Source organism: Bufo bufo, chromosome 6, assembly GCF_905171765.1.
Source record: "Bufo bufo chromosome 6, aBufBuf1.1, whole genome shotgun sequence".
Classification (NCBI taxonomy): domain Eukaryota; kingdom Metazoa; phylum Chordata; class Amphibia; order Anura; family Bufonidae; genus Bufo; species Bufo bufo.
In genome coordinates, this window is record NC_053394.1 from 386,547,429 (window position 1) to 386,564,220 (window position 16,792).

General features: G+C 41.7%; 1 protein-coding gene and 1 long non-coding RNA gene across 2 annotated transcripts in view; both read right to left on the reverse strand.

The window, feature by feature from the left end:
• The window catches only part of LOC121003515, a gene marked incomplete at its 5' end in the record, with an annotated part of 1,598,977 nt that overhangs the window by 1,052,565 nt on the left and 529,620 nt on the right, over positions 1-16,792 (reverse strand).
• On the reverse strand, positions 6,237-6,902 carry LOC121003612. The gene is made up of 3 exons (XR_005779554.1): positions 6,891-6,902; positions 6,416-6,559; positions 6,237-6,286 (listed from the first exon to the last, which is right to left on the reverse strand). It is a non-coding gene; the product is annotated as an uncharacterized LOC121003612 (long non-coding RNA).

Here is a 16,792-nt window from a genome sequence, read left to right on the forward strand (position 1 = left end):
CTATACAATCTAAACAAAGACACTCAAACGGTACAACCTGATTCTACCTCAATTGACGCTTTTTTAAACAAAATCTCCCTCCCCAAACTAACACAATCTCAACTAGAACAATTAAACCAGGATATACAAACTGAAGAAATAGCAAAAGTCAGATCTTCTCTTAAAATTAACAAATCCCCAGGTCCGGATGGACTTATTATAAAGCTTTCTCCCCAACTTTACTAGAATATATCAGAGAATGTTTCCAACAATTTTTCAAAGGTCACACCATCCCAAAAGAAATGTTATCTGCCATGATAGCGACACTACCTAAAACGGGCAAGTCCCCTGACACCCCTGCCAATTTCCATCCTATCTCCCTCCTCAATTCGGACTTAAAAATCTTTGCCAAATTATTATCCAACCGACTAATAGACATTCTACCTGACCTGGTCCATAGTGATCAGGTGGGATTTGTCAAAAATAGACAGACCTCCGACGGCACAAGAAGGTTTATAAATCTCTTGGATATTATTCCCGACCACGGAACGCCTTCTCTGCTCTGATCCTTAAATGCAGAGAAGGCGTTCGACAGAGTGAACTGGGATTTCCTGAGGGCTACGCTAAGTTTGGCTTCCAGGGAAGCTTTACGTCAGCACTACTAGCATTATATTCTCAACCTAATGCAGTAGTTTACTCTTCAGGTTTCTTATCCACCGGCACTCGGCAGGGGTGTCCCATGTCACCACTGATCTTTGCCCTAACCATGGAACCCCTAGCAGAAAGTATAAGATCCTCCCAGGAAATCATAGGCATTAGGAGTTCTGGTAAAACACACAAAATCGGTCTATTTGCTGACGACACCATTCTAATTATGTCTAAACCTGCAGTCTCTCTTCCAGCAGCAACAGAAATACTTGATCTCTTTAGCGCAGTATCTTATTACAAGATTAACGTTAATAAATCTCTGATACTTCCCATAAATCTACAGTGTATGGTGATTAGATCCTTAAAATCCAAATTTCATTATCAATGGGTCAAAGACAAACTCCCATATTTGGGTATATCCCTAGCATACCCTCCCTCAACGCTGTTTCAAGCCAACTACCTGCCCTTATTAGATGAAGTTAAAAAAAAAGTTATCCTCCTACAAGACATTCGGCATCTCCTGGCTAGGTAGAATAGCGATTTCCAAGATGATTATCCTACCAAAAATCCTCTACACCTTCAGAAATGTACCAATATACATCCCACGCTCCTTCATTAGAAACCTCCAAACCATTATCACAAAATTTATATGGAATGGAAAGAGAGTCAGGGTCAAATCTAGTATTTGGTTTTCACACCTATCCAGAGGAGGAGTAAACTACCCCTCTCTTTCCTTATATCTAATCAGTGAGATTGTCTCAACTGAAATAACTATGGATAAAAGATACCTATGGATAAAAGTGACATTTCGCATCTGTTACATGCACTTCTCAACTTTATACCACTACATAAAGCTCCTTTTCTATCTTCTACACTTCATGCTATAATTAAGGTGTGGTTTGATACAAAAACCCATGAGCTATTCAACCCTATAGATATACTAGACAGACCCATAAAAGGTCTTTTGAAATATTTATCCCTGACTTTTCCATCTCGAATTGGAATAATAAAAGGTATCATTTGCCTGAGAGACATAGGAGGCCTTGATCCTTTCCCATTCCCCATACGAGCCCAAAAATACCACCTTCCAGAGTTAGACTATTTCATGTATATACAACTAAAACACCTGGTCAAATCCACAAACTCCAAAATCTCTGCCATCTCCAGAGTCTCACTAATGAATATATGGATGAATAATCCTAATTCTAATTCCCACAGCATCTCTTTCTGCTACAAGACTCTATTGCTAGAGGAAATAGACTAATCTGATTCTATCATAAGTAAATGGCATTGTGATTTGAACCAGGTATTTCAAGATGACCAATGGAAGGCAGCCCTTTCATCCATAACAAAACTCTCCAAATGTACCTCACATCTGGAAAATATTTTACAGATGGTACCTCACCCCTTCCCGATTGTCTCACATATTCCCGGATACATCCAATTTGTGTTGGAGATGTGGGAAGAAAGAAGGCTCCTTCATCCATATGTGGTGGGACTGCAGTCCCATAAAGAGTGTTTGGATTCAGGTTTTCCAAATGCCAACCAATCTATGCCAATTCCCACTCATTCCGGATCCTGCCCTGGCTCTATTATCATTAGGTATAGATAAATTTACCTTTCTACATGCTACCATTATCTCTCATGTGTGTATAACAGTATGACACAAAATTGCCTCATCATGGAAAACTCAAACTCCTATACATATCTCCACTATTATTAAAATAGTTAACGAACAGTGTTGGTATGAGAAGATGTCTGCCTCGGCATTCAATTACTTAAAGAAGACCTTTCACCGATCCTGACATTGTGGGAGAAAAAAAAAAAACCTCCCAGGCTGTGAGCTCTGCGCTGCGATTGGTCAGTGCTGCAGCCTAGGAGAAGGAGACACCCGCAGAACAAGGGCAGACTCCGCCTACTATAACCAAGTCCCCGAACATACCGGAGGACAAACGGGAGAACGGAGCGGCGCCCAGGGATAATAGAAAGTGCAGTGAGATCCCTGGGGGCCGCTGTATATGTCATGATACTTAGTTCACAATGTCAGGATCGGTGAAAGGTCCTCTTTAAATAAACACCAAGTCAGATGGGAAATCTGGACTTCATCCCCATTATACTCATCAAGTTCTTAAGTGCTCCTATACGATCTAAGTATCTTAATGTGTACTGATATATATATATAGCGATGTATTTTCAATGCGTATACATTACTATAAATATTGTCTTTTCATTATACTAAGCCCTTACTTCTTTCATCTACCACATAAATGATCTGACTCTCGATAACTGCCTTGTGATATAACAGAATATAACTACATACTTGATGTTATGATATATCCCTCCAGTTACTTTGTTATTATTGGTTTTTTTTTTACACTATAAATAACTTGTAAACTGCTGCCATGTCGGGTACCATTTTCCGACCTAATGTATGTAACTGAACAAATATGGCACACCAATAAAAATGTTAAAAAAAAAAAAAAAAAAGGAAAAAAGTTGTGTAGAAGGTTTTATATGACCTGGAAAGATGACCAAAAACGACTGGACAGCAGGAGTTATCTGACCCAAATATCTGCAGGTCTTCTGTATACAGTGAGGAACAGAAGTATTTGAACACCCTGCGATTTTGCAAGTTCTCCCACTTGGAAATCATGGAGGAGTCTGAAATTCAGGTCCGAAATTCAGACAGAATAAAAAAAAAAATAAAAAAAAATCAGGAAATCACATTATATGATTTTTAAAGAATTTATTTGTCTTGCACTGCTGAACATAAGTATTTGAACACCTGGCAATCAGCAAGAATTCTGTCTCTCAAAGACCTGTTACTATGCCTTTAAAAAGTCCACCTCTACACCACTTATTAATCTAACTTAGTAGCACCTGTCCGAGCTCTTTAAAGACCCCTGTCCACCCCACAGTCAGACACCAACTACTACCATGGGCAAGACCAAAGATCTGTCAAAAGACACCAGAGACATAATTGTGGACCTCCACAAGGCTGGAAAGGCCTACGGGGCAATTGCCAAGCAGCTTGGTGAAAATTGATCAACTGATGGAGCAATTGTTAGAAAATGGAAGAGGCTAAAGACGACTGTAAGTCTACCTCGGACTGGGGCTCCATGCAAGATCTCACCTCGTGGGGTATCACTGATGATAAGAAAGGTGAGGAATCAGCCCAGAACTACAAGGGGGGGAGCTGGTCAATGACATGAAGAGAGCTCCGACCACAGTTTCAAAGGTCACAGTCGGTAGAACACTACGCCGTCATGGTTTCAAATCATGCATTGCATGGAAGGTTCCCCTGCTCAAGTAATCACATGTCCAGGCCCGTCTGAAGTTTGCCAATGACCATCTAGATGATCCAAAGGAGGCATGGGAGAAAGTCATCGTGTTTGGAGGAAAAAGAAGGATTAGTTGCTTTTCAAGAACACCATCCCTACTGTGAAGCATTGGGGTGGTAACATCATGCTTTGGGGGTGCTTTTCTGCGAAGGGGGAATAGACGACTGCACTGTATTAAGGAGAGGATGAATAGGGCCATTTATTGTGAGATTTTGAGCAACAACCTCCTTCCCTCACTCAGAGCATTGAAGATGGGTCGTGGCTCACAGTCGGGATAACCAAGGAGTGGCTCCGTAAGAAGCATATCAAGGTTCTGGAGTGGCCTAGCCAGTCTCCAGACCTAAATCCAGTAGAACATCTTTGGAGGGAGCTGAAACTCCATGTTGCTCAGCGACAGCCCCGAAACCTGACAGATCTAGAGGAGATCTGTGTGGAAGAGTCGGCCAAAATCCCTGTTGCAGTGTGTGCAAACCTGGTCAAGAACTACAGAAACGTTTGACCTCTGAAATTGCAAACAAAGGCTTCTGTACCAAATATTAACACTGATTTTCTCAGATGTTTAAATACTTATGTGCAGCAGTGCAAGACAAATTCTTAAAAAAATCATACAATGTGATTTCCTGGTTATTTTTTTATTTTATTCTGTCTCTCGGAGTGGGAATGCACCTACAATGTGAATTTCAGACCCCTCCATGATTTCTAAGAGGGAGAACTTGCAAAATCGCAGGGTGTTCAAATACTTCTGTTCCTCACTGTAAATCCAATCTAATTGCTTCATTATTCCAACCAGTTTGCAATGCAGGGAGAGTAGCCCTTATATTCCATCCCTAACATTACCTTGTGTGTATATAACATTACATTGTTTGTGCACTTGTTGCCCTTGCTGGCCGTCCCAGGGCTGTGAAGCCGGTAAGCCAAAGTTCTTTCAGTCCATGGCTTGTTTACCTCCCAGGAATTAGCATAATCATCTGCTCTGCTGCAGCCAATGACTGGATTCAGGGGTAACATGTCCATAAGAAACATATCACCACTGAAGCCAGTCATTGGCTGCAGTCAAGGAGGTGATCATGCCTGTGCCGGCTAGGAAGCAAACAACATTTACTGGAAGATGGACATAATGGAGCTAGTGTGCATAACTGAAGCTAAGGGTAGCAGGTACATATGACTCATTCCATAGTAGAGGCTGTGGGCACGTGTGAAAAGTTACTTATTCCTGAACAAACCCTTTAATGCAGTCTTCCTGTTCTGTCTACCAGTTTAGGTATGACTGCAGGCATGAAGATACTATACCTAGTATAAGAGACAGGTGAGAACTGATTATCACCACTAGCACACCCTGCTTATCACTGGTTATAGTATAAGTGACAGGAGAGAACACAGGAGAGGTGAGAACTGATAATCTATCATCACTAGAACACCCTGCTTATCACTGATTATAGTGTAAGGACAAAGTGGATTAACTAGAGTTCTAAGGGCCCTAGGGCAAACTGTTGTGCCACTCTTGTGCAACCACAAAAGATCTGCAGCAGTTCACAGAGGAGACCATCTTAAAAGTCTGTACAGGCAGAAAATTGTAAGAGGTTGCAGACAACATGTAACATCTACGGTCAGCTGTAATCCTGCCATCTCCACCTTTCTCATTATACAAGGATAAAACATATAATATTGGTGGATAAAACAAGACTGAACACAAGATCCTCACAGCCTTCTACAGATCATAGGGAACATTTCATGAGACCTTATCTCCATCTACCTGATCATCCTGTGGGACATTGTAATGTTCTTCTGAACCATCCTGTGGAAGAAGAGGACTGGGACATCTCTCCGGTGTTCTTCTCTCTTTCTTAACTGTAGGAAACACATCCAGTGACCGAATTCATCCCTTACATACAGATAATGAGAGGACGTGTGTATTTAGTCATGTCTATTATTACCTGGTGATGTGAGGGGCCGGTGATCCTCCATCATGACGTCCTTGTACAGATCTTTGTGTTCTTCTAAATACTCCCACTCCTCCATGGAGAAATAGATGGTAACATCCTGACACCTTATAGGAACCTGACAACACAATGATAGTCATCACCCAGATCCCTTCATAGCTTTCCTCTATAATGTCCAAGCATTCCCAGCAGTGTCACCTCTTCAGTCAGCAGCTCAATCATCTTGTTGGTAAGTTCTAGGATCTTCTCTCTATTGATTTCCTCATGTATCAGGGGGTGAGGTGGAGGCCCCATAATTGGGCTCAGGGTTCTTCCCCATCCTTCAGACACAGGGGCCTGACAGCGCTCACTGGAGGTCTTCTTCACTACTGTGTAGTCCTGGTTATGGAGACACACAGTAATAAATATCACTCCCTACATCTCCAGAGTCCCTCACCTCTCCAGTCATGTCCATCTGTTAGTAACCTAGATAAGATGATGTAATGTGACATCATCAGAATCTCTCACCTCTCCGGTAAGACGGAAGAGGATCTCTAGGGTGAGATTTATTATACTCTCCGCCATCTTTTCCCTGTCCATCCTTGATGGGTCAATCAGGAGAAGGATCTTATATAGAAGATATTCACTGAGCGGATCATATATTGTAGGAACCTGAATGGAGAGAAGATGAGAAGATGTAAACTGAAAATACCATTTACAATACCAATACTGGAGATAATAAGAGGAGACATCAGTGGAGACAATAAAAGTGTAGATGTTGTGTTCTCTCTTTTTATAGTGATCGAAACATGTGTGAGGTCAAGGCAGTTTTATTGTATGTCACACCTTCACATGACCCTACAGCCAATAGAAGACGTCATCAGTGATGCCAGTATGAACAGCACGTGACCGCTATTGACCATCCTAGGCCTTAATATACATACCACCATCGGAGCTCCAACCAATATCGTCACTGCAGTGATGTAAACAGACTGAAGGAGACCACAGGAGCCTCAGTGCTGGAGCACTGGAGGATTCTACCAGTCCTATGTTATCCGGGTAATTGTAAAAAGGAGGTGGAATATGTTGGCGATACATAAAGTAGAATTTAGACTTCCAGGTAAATAGTTTTCCAAGAGTCCGACATGACAGCACACATGGAGGATGTCCATGTATACCTCTAAAGGGACAGGAAGCACAGAGAGGTTAAAAGCCCCTCCCTCCCCTCCAACACCAGTGTTTTTAAATCATCACATCGGTCAAGCAACATACAGTTTTGTTCAAAATAAAAGCAGTGCGTTTAAAAAAAGTGAATAAAGCTCAAAATCTTTCTAATAGCTTTTATTTCCATACACACAAATGCATTGGGAACACTACACATTCTATTCCAAATCAAAACATGGAGAAATATATCAAATTTGTGTTGCTCCTCTAAAAAAAATTTAAGAGAAGTGAATATTAGACTGTTAAAAAAATATATATATATAGCAGTGTTTGTATTCTTCTTTACAAACTCAAACATTCACTATATAAACTGAAAAATGTTTGAAGATTTTGCTTTCCTTTGAATCACTTAACACATATTTAGTTGTATAACCACCGTTTCTGAGAACTGCTGTACATCCGTGTTGCATGGAGTCAACCAACTTCTGGCAGGCACCTGTGAACAGGTATTCCACCCCAGGATGATTGGACTACATTCCACAGTTCTTCTCTATTTCTTGGTTTGGGCTCAGAAACTGCATTTTTTATGTCACCCCACAAGTTTTCTATTGGATTAAGATTCGGGGATTGGGCTGACCACTCAATAACGTCAATCTTGTTGGTCTGGAACCAAGATGTTGCACGTTTACTGGTGTGTTTGGGGCCGTTGTCTTGTTGGAACACCCATTTCAAGGGCATTTCCTCTTCAGCATAAGGCAGCACGACCTCTTCAAGTATTCTGATGTATTCAAACTGATCCATGATCCCTGGTATGCGATAAATAGGCCCAACACCGTAGTATGAGAAACATCCCCATATCATGATGCTTGCGCCACCATGCTTCACTGTCTTCACAGTGTACTGTGGCTTGAATTCAGTGGTTGGGGGGGGTCGTCTGACAAACTGTCTTCGGCCACTAGACCCAAAAAGAATAATCTTACTTTAATCAGTCCACAAAATGTCTCTTTAGGCCAGTCAATGTGCTCTTTGGCAAATTGTAACTTCTTCAGCGCGTTTTTTTTTTTCAACAGTGGGACTTTGCAGGGGGCTTCTTGCAGATAGCTTGGCTTCACATAGGTGTCTTCTAATTCTAACAGTACTCAAAAGGCAACTTCAGACCTTCTTTGATCTTCCTGGAGCGGATTCTTGGCTAAGTCCTTGCCATTTTGGCTATTCTTCTATCCATTCGAATGGTAGTTTTTCACTTTCTTCTACGTCTTTCAGGTTTTGGTTGCCATTTTAAACATTTGCGATCATTTTAGCTGAGCAGCCTATCATTTTTCTGCACTTCATTATAGGTTTTCCCCTCTCCAATCAACTTTTTAGTCAAGATACGCTGTACTTCTGAACAATGTCTGGAACAACCCATTTTTCTCAGAATTTCAGAGAGAAATGCACTGTAATGTACAACATTTGCTGCCTTCCTCATTGAACTCCACACTGCTATTATTTTGAACATGCCCCTTTAAATTAGTGATTCAATTACACAGAATCAGCAGCATGCATGTCATGACTGTTGGGTCTGTTGGATTTATTTTACTCTACTACACCTGCTAGTAAATTATTTGCCATGTAGAAATATAATTTCTACCAAAAACTGTGATTGATCAGGTTAGTGATGTCTGACTGCTATTATTTTGAACACAACTGTATATACATACATCTACACAAATTCCCAAGTAATAAACCATATATATTTAGGGAAGGATAAGTAGGGTGCTTTCATGTCAGACTCCTGGAAAACTATTTACTTTCTAGGACATCCTCCATGACAGCACACATGGAGCAATACCAGATAAACTAGAGGAACCACAGCCTGTAGGACTTTACGTCCAAAGGCTAGGTCTCTATTAGCAGTTAGGTCTAGTCTGTAGAAGGTTTGAAAACTAGACCAGGTAGTTGCCCTGCAGATTTGTTCCAGTGAGGCATTAGCTCTTTCCGCCAAACAAGCAGCCACTGCTTGAGTAGAATGGGCTGTGACTTTGAATAGGCAGTCTTTATTCTGGGAAGTATAAGCTTGCTGGATTGTTGATTTACTCCATCTTGCAATAGTGGATTTTGAAGCTTGTTTTCCCTTATTCTTCCTTGCGAATTGTACAAATAAAGCTGAATCTTTCCTGAAGGGGTAAGTGACTTCTAAATATTGTATTACTGAACGACGAACATCTAGGAGTATGAAAACGTTATTTCACATTCTACGGATCTGTACAAAAACGACTTTTGGATAAAGGCTGGGTCCAATTTTAAGATAACTCTGTCATCCAGAATCCTCATATATGGTTCACTTGAAGAAAAAGCCTGTATCTCTCCTACTCTTCTTGCCGATGTTATGGCCACTAGAAATAGTCTTTTGAAAGAGCATTTTTATTTCACAGTTTTCTAAAGCTTACATAGGTGCTCCAACACTAGTGACGAGTCCCAAAGAGGGACTGGCTTTTTTTACTAGAGGCCGGAGGTCTGGAGAGGGCACGAGAAAATGCTCTGCTAGAGGGAAGTCAAGAAACCAACTCAAAGCCGAAATCTGAACTTTTATAGTACTGGGACTGAGACCCATGTCAAAACCATCCTGCAGAAATTCTAGAATGTCCTGAATAGAAGGGGAAACTGACACCTGAAGAGAAGAGAAACAAACCAGGAACGGAATTTCTTACCTTAGATGGCAGAAGTAACCATCTTATGACTTTGAAGCATGGTTGTTATAACTCTTTCTGACAGGCCCCTGGCTCCTAGTATCTGCTCTTCAGAATCCAAGCTACCAGCTTCAACCTATGCACTTGTGAATGCCATAGAGGCCCCTGAGACAACAGGTCATCATCTTGGGGAAGAAATTAGGGTTCTCCAATGCCAAGTTCTTTAGAATTGGGAGCCAGCTTTGTTTTGGCCAATATGGAGCTATTAGGACCAGAGTTACTCGTTCTGACCTCAGCTTTTTCAGGATTGGCCCAATAAGAGGAAAAGGCGGGAAGGCATAGGCCAGATCCAGATCCCAACTCTGAGACAAAGCATCTACTGCCACTGGTCTGTCATGGATTTAGTGAGAAGAAAAAGGGAAAAAAAGAGTTTTTTTTCTTGTGGCAAAGAGGTCCAATTGAGGAGTCCCCCATTTCTTGAAAAGTAGATGAAATACTTCTTTGAGACACCACTCCTCTGGACATATAGAATGTCTGCTTAAGAAATGTTCAGTCACATTTTTCTCTCCTTTCAGGTGGATTGCTGAGACTGACAGTGGAAATCTTGAACCCCCTTGATGCTTCAGGAATGATACTGTTGCATTGTTGTCTGAGAGAACCCGTACATGTAGGCCCTTTAGAAGATTCTCCGCTTTTAGGAAAGTTTCCAAGACTGCTCTTAACTCCCTGAAGTTTGAGGGCCTGCGAGAGAGATTGTGACCCCAGGGACCCTGAAACTATAAGTCCTGCACCTGGGCTCCCCAGCCCGACATGCTGGCATCTGTTCTTACTAGAATCTGAGGTTCTAAAGTCCATGGAATTCCCAATGATAAGTTCTCTGGATCTATCCACCATGAAAGACTCCATCTTACCGACTTTGGAATGCGGATCTTCTGATCCAAAGAATTTAAATCTCGGTTCAAACAAGTCAGAATTGTTTTCTGCAAAGGACTTGAATGGAATTGAGTCCAGGGGACTGTAGCAATACAAGACGTCATTAACCCCAGGATTTTCATGACTGTTCTTATAGACCAGACTTCTTTCCTTTAAAATAAGGAAATCTACTGGCACATTTTTGCTTGTTTCTCTATGAACGTTGTTTTTCCGAGTGCAATAAGGTGCCTAAGAAAATCTTCCTCGTTTCTGGAATAAGGCTCGATTTATCTAGGTTTATGATCCATCCCAAGTGGAGTCAAATCCATCGTCAAGGTGAGTTCCAGCTGTCTCATTAGAATGGTGGCAGATGGAGCTGTCAATAGGAAGTCGTCCAGATAAGGTACAATTATTATACGCTCTTCTTTCCTCAACAAGGACACGACTTCTGCTAAGATTCTTGGTGCTGAGGATAGGCCGAAGGGTAGACACTGGAACTGGAAATGTTGAATGGATGAATCCTTCTGAACCACAAATCTCAAATATTTTTGATGCTCTGGAAATATTGGGACATGATAATAAGCATTTTTTAAGTCCACTGTGCACATTACCGCTCCTGGACAAATCAACTGAATTGCAGATTTTATTGATTCCATTTTGAATCTCCGATATTTCACCCACTGATTCAGTATTTTTAGGTTTAGAATGGATCAATATGTCCCATTTGGCTTTTTTGCAAAAAAACAAACAAAAAAAAAAAAAAAAAAAAAAAACACTCTCGAGTAATGTCCTAGACCGATTTGTTCTGAAGGTACTGGCTTGATGGCTTGTAGACTCAATCATTATTTCCAAATCTGACATTATTTCCTTAGGGGAGGATATAAAAATTTGATTCTGTATCCGTCCTCTATTGTTTTTAAAATCCAAAGTATTGTGAGTAATTTCTTCCCACTGTGAAAGGAAGGTTTTTAGTCTTCCTTCCACTGGAAGAACGTCATTGTTTTTGTTGTGTAGTATTGGGATTAAGGAGGAACCCTCTACCCTTACCTCCCTTTGGGTAACTCCACCTTCCTGATTTACCCTGCCTCTGTAGGACTGAGACATATATCGGAGTCCTGGCTTCGGAAAGGACTAGGACGTTTTATTTTTGTTCTCTGGAAACCCTCTGTTTTTGTCTGAAGCCTTTTCCAGAATAGAACTAGAACAGGGCCAAAAACATAAGTACCAGAAAATAGGATAGTACAAAGCTTATTTTGTGACAGAATGTCCCCAGACCAAGTTTTAAAGGGTTTCTGTCACCTGAAAAATGGGTATTTAGCTGGCTGACATTATCAATGTGCTAATGTCAGCTGAACATAACTATATTAGTGCCATCTTACTGCTTCCTACCGTTATTGAGAAAAACAAACTTTTATAATATGCTAATTAGCTTCTAGGAGCGGGGGCATTTGGTGTCCCTAACAGCCTGTCCCTGCTCCACACAGCAACCTCTCCCTGCACTGGCAAAACACTGAATGTAAAATGGCGGCCAGATCAGGTTTATTTATAAGGTAGGGGGTATGTCCATGTGCTGAAACATCTCAATTGGCTGTCCTGTACCACCTGATGGATGTGTCATAGGTCAAAGTTCTTCACAATGTAAAAGAATATGGCGGGCGCAAATTTCTCCATATGTTCGGCGAATCGCTAACACGCAAAGTTCACGCGAAACGACCGCCGGGCGAATGGCAAGGCCATCTCTATTCAGAAGGATTTTTATGCACCACATCTTTATCATCCTGAAATTACAAAACAAACCGACCAGACACAGGACCTTCCATGGTGGAGTACACAAACATTTTATTTCCCACCATACCTTTATAGTCCTGCCCCCTTCCGCCGACAGTCTGCTCCTCCCTCTCCTGGGACTCCATCCTACAGGAGAATCCCGATATGGATAATGCGAGTTCATTCCTAATGGGGGCTTCTGCATTGATAGGCCATCCACACCATGCCAGGCATTCCAGCGTGCCCTCTCACCGGACATCTCACAAGAGGACGTCACTTGGCTTGCAGAGGCGCACCAAAGACGCCGGAAGTGATACTTCTGGGACCGCGCCCAATATGGCTGCTTCCTGAACGTGAAACATAGACGGAGAAAAAGGATGCAGTACAGAACCGAGAGCCTCTCCAGAGAGGAAGCGGACACCACAACCAGACCCCGCAGCCTCAATGGGTACTGGTAAGGCCAGGGGACCCCGCTAAAGGGGTGCTAGCCGAGCCCTCCGGTTCAGGGATGAAAGTAGAGGCATGAACCCCCCAGATCCTATCCTGGGCTCCTATGCCAAAGCATAAACTTTTTCCCATAACAGGGGTCCTCTCTGTGGTTGCTGACCTGTAAGGGACAGGAAGAACAATGGTGTTGGAGGGAAGGGATGGACTTATAACCTCTGTGCTTCTTGTCCCTTTAGAGGTACATATGGACATCCTTTATGTGTGCTGTCATGGAGGACATCCTGGAAATCGGTAATTAGTCTTACCAGTAAATTTTTTTTCAGGAGTCCAACATGACAGCACATGGGAGGTTATCCTTATAGGCCTCTGTAGGGACAGGAAGCAAGAGAGATTAAAAGGTCCCTCCTCACCCCCCTATCTGGGGTCTTATAAATCACATCTGAATTTTTCCCCATGTGAAAAAAAATTATGTATTGTATTATTTTATATATATATTTTCGGGGGGGGGGGGGGGGGGGGGCAGCGCTACAGCATAGGAGAAAGACGCCTGGGAGGTTCCCCTGGGTGGAGCCTAACTATGAAGATACCAGAGGCTATAACGGGAGAACGGAGCGGTGCCCAGGTATAACAGTAAGTGCAGGGGGATCGCTGGGCGCCGCTCTACACGTCTGTATAGTTAGTTTAGATGTTTTATTCTGGTGAAAGGTCCTCTTTAACTTATTTAGGGGGGGGACCACTGCTTGAAGGACCTTCCGTCCAAACACTAAATTCTGATTAGTGAGGAGATCCAAACAATAATGTTTGAAAAAAGTATTATAATTTGTCCATTTAGCTGCTCTACAGATTTGGTCTATCATGGCATTAGCTTTAATGGAGATTGGATAGTCCATTTTTTGTAAAGAGGATGCCTTTTGAAATGTATCTTTCACTAAACAAACCTTGGCAAGATGGATCACTTTCTGGCCTTTATTTTTACCTACATGCTGAATGAATAAATTTGAATCCTGTCTCCAAGATTCTGTTGACTGGAAATATTTAACTATCGTTCTCCGCACATCCAAGCAATGGAAACGCTCCTCTTTGGCATTTCTAGGAGAATTACAAACGGAAGGAAGAATTATTTCTCTCTTTATGGAAAGAGGGGACTACTTTCGGTAAAAAATCTGGGTCTAATTTTAAGATTACTCTCAAGAATTTTTAGATAGGGTTCTTTCATAGATATAGCTTGAATCTCCCCTATCCTACGGGCAGAGGCAATGGCTACCAGGAAGGCAGCTTTTATGGTCAAATATTTTGAGATATCATCTAATGGTTCAAACAGATTCACAATGGGAGTTTAGGACCAAGGTTAAATCCCATGTTGGATCATTTGTCTTATTGTGGGTCTTAATCTGGAAACGGCTTTGAAAAACCTCTTAACCCATCTATGTTAAGCTAATAGGAAATCTAGGAAAGCCGAAATAGCAGATACTTGGACTTTTAAGGTACTCGGTCTCAAACCTAAATCAAAACCTTTCTGAAGAAAGTCTAGGATGTGTGAAATGGTAGGTGAGGAACAGTCTGGGTGTTCCGTGGACAACCAGGAACCAAATTTTTTCCAGATTTTCCCGTATATGGCGGAAGTAACTGGCTTGTGACTATTTTGTAACGTTGCAATTACTTTTTCCAAAAGACCTCGCCTTTTTAGCATTTCCCTTTCAGGATCCAGGCTGTCAAATTCAAGGTTTTAAGATATGGGTGTTTTAGAGGGCCCTGAACCAGAAGATCCTGTCTCCTTGGGAGGATTAATGGCTCTTCTATGCACATTGCTCTGAGGAGCGAGTACAAGCTCCTTTTGGGTCAGGGCAGAGAAATCAATAGCACCTTTGTTGTGCTCTCGCCAATCTTCCTCAATACTGCCGGAACAAGAGGTATTGGTGGGAAGGCATAGGCGAAATCCATGTTCCAGGTTTGTGACATTGCGTCCACTGCTAAAGGATTGTCCCCTGGATTTAGAGAGTAAAAACAGCTTGTTTGTGTGTTTACTCTGGTCGCAAAAAGGTCTATCTGAGGCTGACCCCATTTGTGACATAACTCCTGGAATACTACTCTGTTTAGCATCCACTTTCCAGGATCAACTTTTTTCCTGCTCAGAAAATCTGCTGTTGTGTTTTTTGCCCCTTAGATATAAGGCTGAGATTGATAACACGTTTGATTGGGCCCAGTGAAAAATCTGATTTGACACCCTCTGCAGCAAGGTGTTTCTGGTTCCCCCCTGCTGTTTGAGGTAACACACCGTAGTGATGTTGTCCGAGAAGATCCTTAGATGCTTCCCATTTACGATATTTTCGGCCTGTTTCAGAGTCTTCAGAACCGCTGTTAGCTCGTTAGTTTTAAGTTTGAAGATCCCAGGCTCTCTAGAGGTGACCCTTCTCCTTGAAAATATAGATCCACCACCTAGGCTCCCCAGCCTAACTTGCTGACATCTGTGGTTACCGTCACCATTGGATCCAGCTTCCAGGGAATTCCTTTCTGTAGGTTGTTTGGAGTTAACCACCAGTTTAGGGAGTTCTTTACCCCTGTGGTAAGGAAAAATCCTTTTGTCTAAAGATTCTTGACTCTTGGTCCCACCGAGATAGTATCAGTTTCTGTAATGGTCTTGAATAAAAATGGGACTAGGGAATCATGGGTATGCAAGATGTCATGATGCTCAGAATCATCACTGCCTCTCTGATCGTGCAACTTTTCTTATTTTTGCAGTGTTAGAATTTTATTGTCATAGTATTTTGTTTGGTTATAGGTACAAAAGACATTTCTTTTACTGAATCTAGAAGTGTAACCAAGAAAATCTTCCTGGTTTCCAATCGCAGATCTGATTTGATGAAGTTGATAATTCATCCCAATTTTGTCAGCACCTCCAGTGTTAATTGAAAAAGATCTTTTAATATCTTCTGAGATTGGGCTGTTAATAAGAAATTGTCGAGGTATGGGATTATAATTATTTTGTAGTGTCTTAGGCGAGCCATCACTTCTATCATCAGTTTGCATCCTCTGAGCTGACGAGATTTCTAATGACAGACACTGAAATTGGAAATGATGTATGTGGCTTTTCACTTTTATTGCAAATCTCAGATATTTTGGATAATGATGAATAGAGATGATAATATGCATCCTTCAGGTCTATTGTGCAAATGAATGCTGCTGGGGTGATGAGTGGAATGGCTGACCAAATAGATTACATCTTGAACTTCCGATAGGAGATCCACCTGTTCAGGAATTTGAGGTTTATAATTGTCCTGAACTATCTTTTTTTTTTTTTTTACCAGGAATAATGACCTTTGAAATGTTGATGTGAAGGTACTTGAACAATGGCCTTCATCTTGCACAGAGACTGAATATCCTGTAGATGTTTATACTATAGGGAGGATTGGTTATCTGAAAACGCTGTGGGGGAGGAGACTTGAATTCTAGTTTGTAACCCTCCTGAATGGTTTGGATTACCCAGGGATTTTTTTGTAATGGAAGTCCATTCCTGGTTGGAAAACCGAAGTCTTCCTCCCACCGGGATGGCGTCACTGTTTACCAGGATTATTTGTGTTCTTAGGGTTGAGAAGGAACCCTCTTCCTCTGCCTCCTTTTGGGTAGTCCCATCTACCAGATTTTCCCTCTACTTGATGAGTACCGGGACTGTCTGTTTGTTCTCTGAAAGGGCTGACTTTTATTGGGCTTCTCTTCTGGAAATCCTTTTTTCTTGTCAGCCGCTCTTTCTAAAATGGTGTCCAATACTGGTCCGAATAAGTAAGAACAGGAAAACAGTATTGCCCACAACTTATTTTTAGAAGCTATGTCGCCCGTCCAGGTCTTCAGCCATAAGGTCCTTCTAGCGGTATTTAATAGTGTTCCACTTTGTGCTGCAAAACGGAAAAATTTATTCCCAGACTCTTTTTAGGAGTCCCTCCGATCCTTG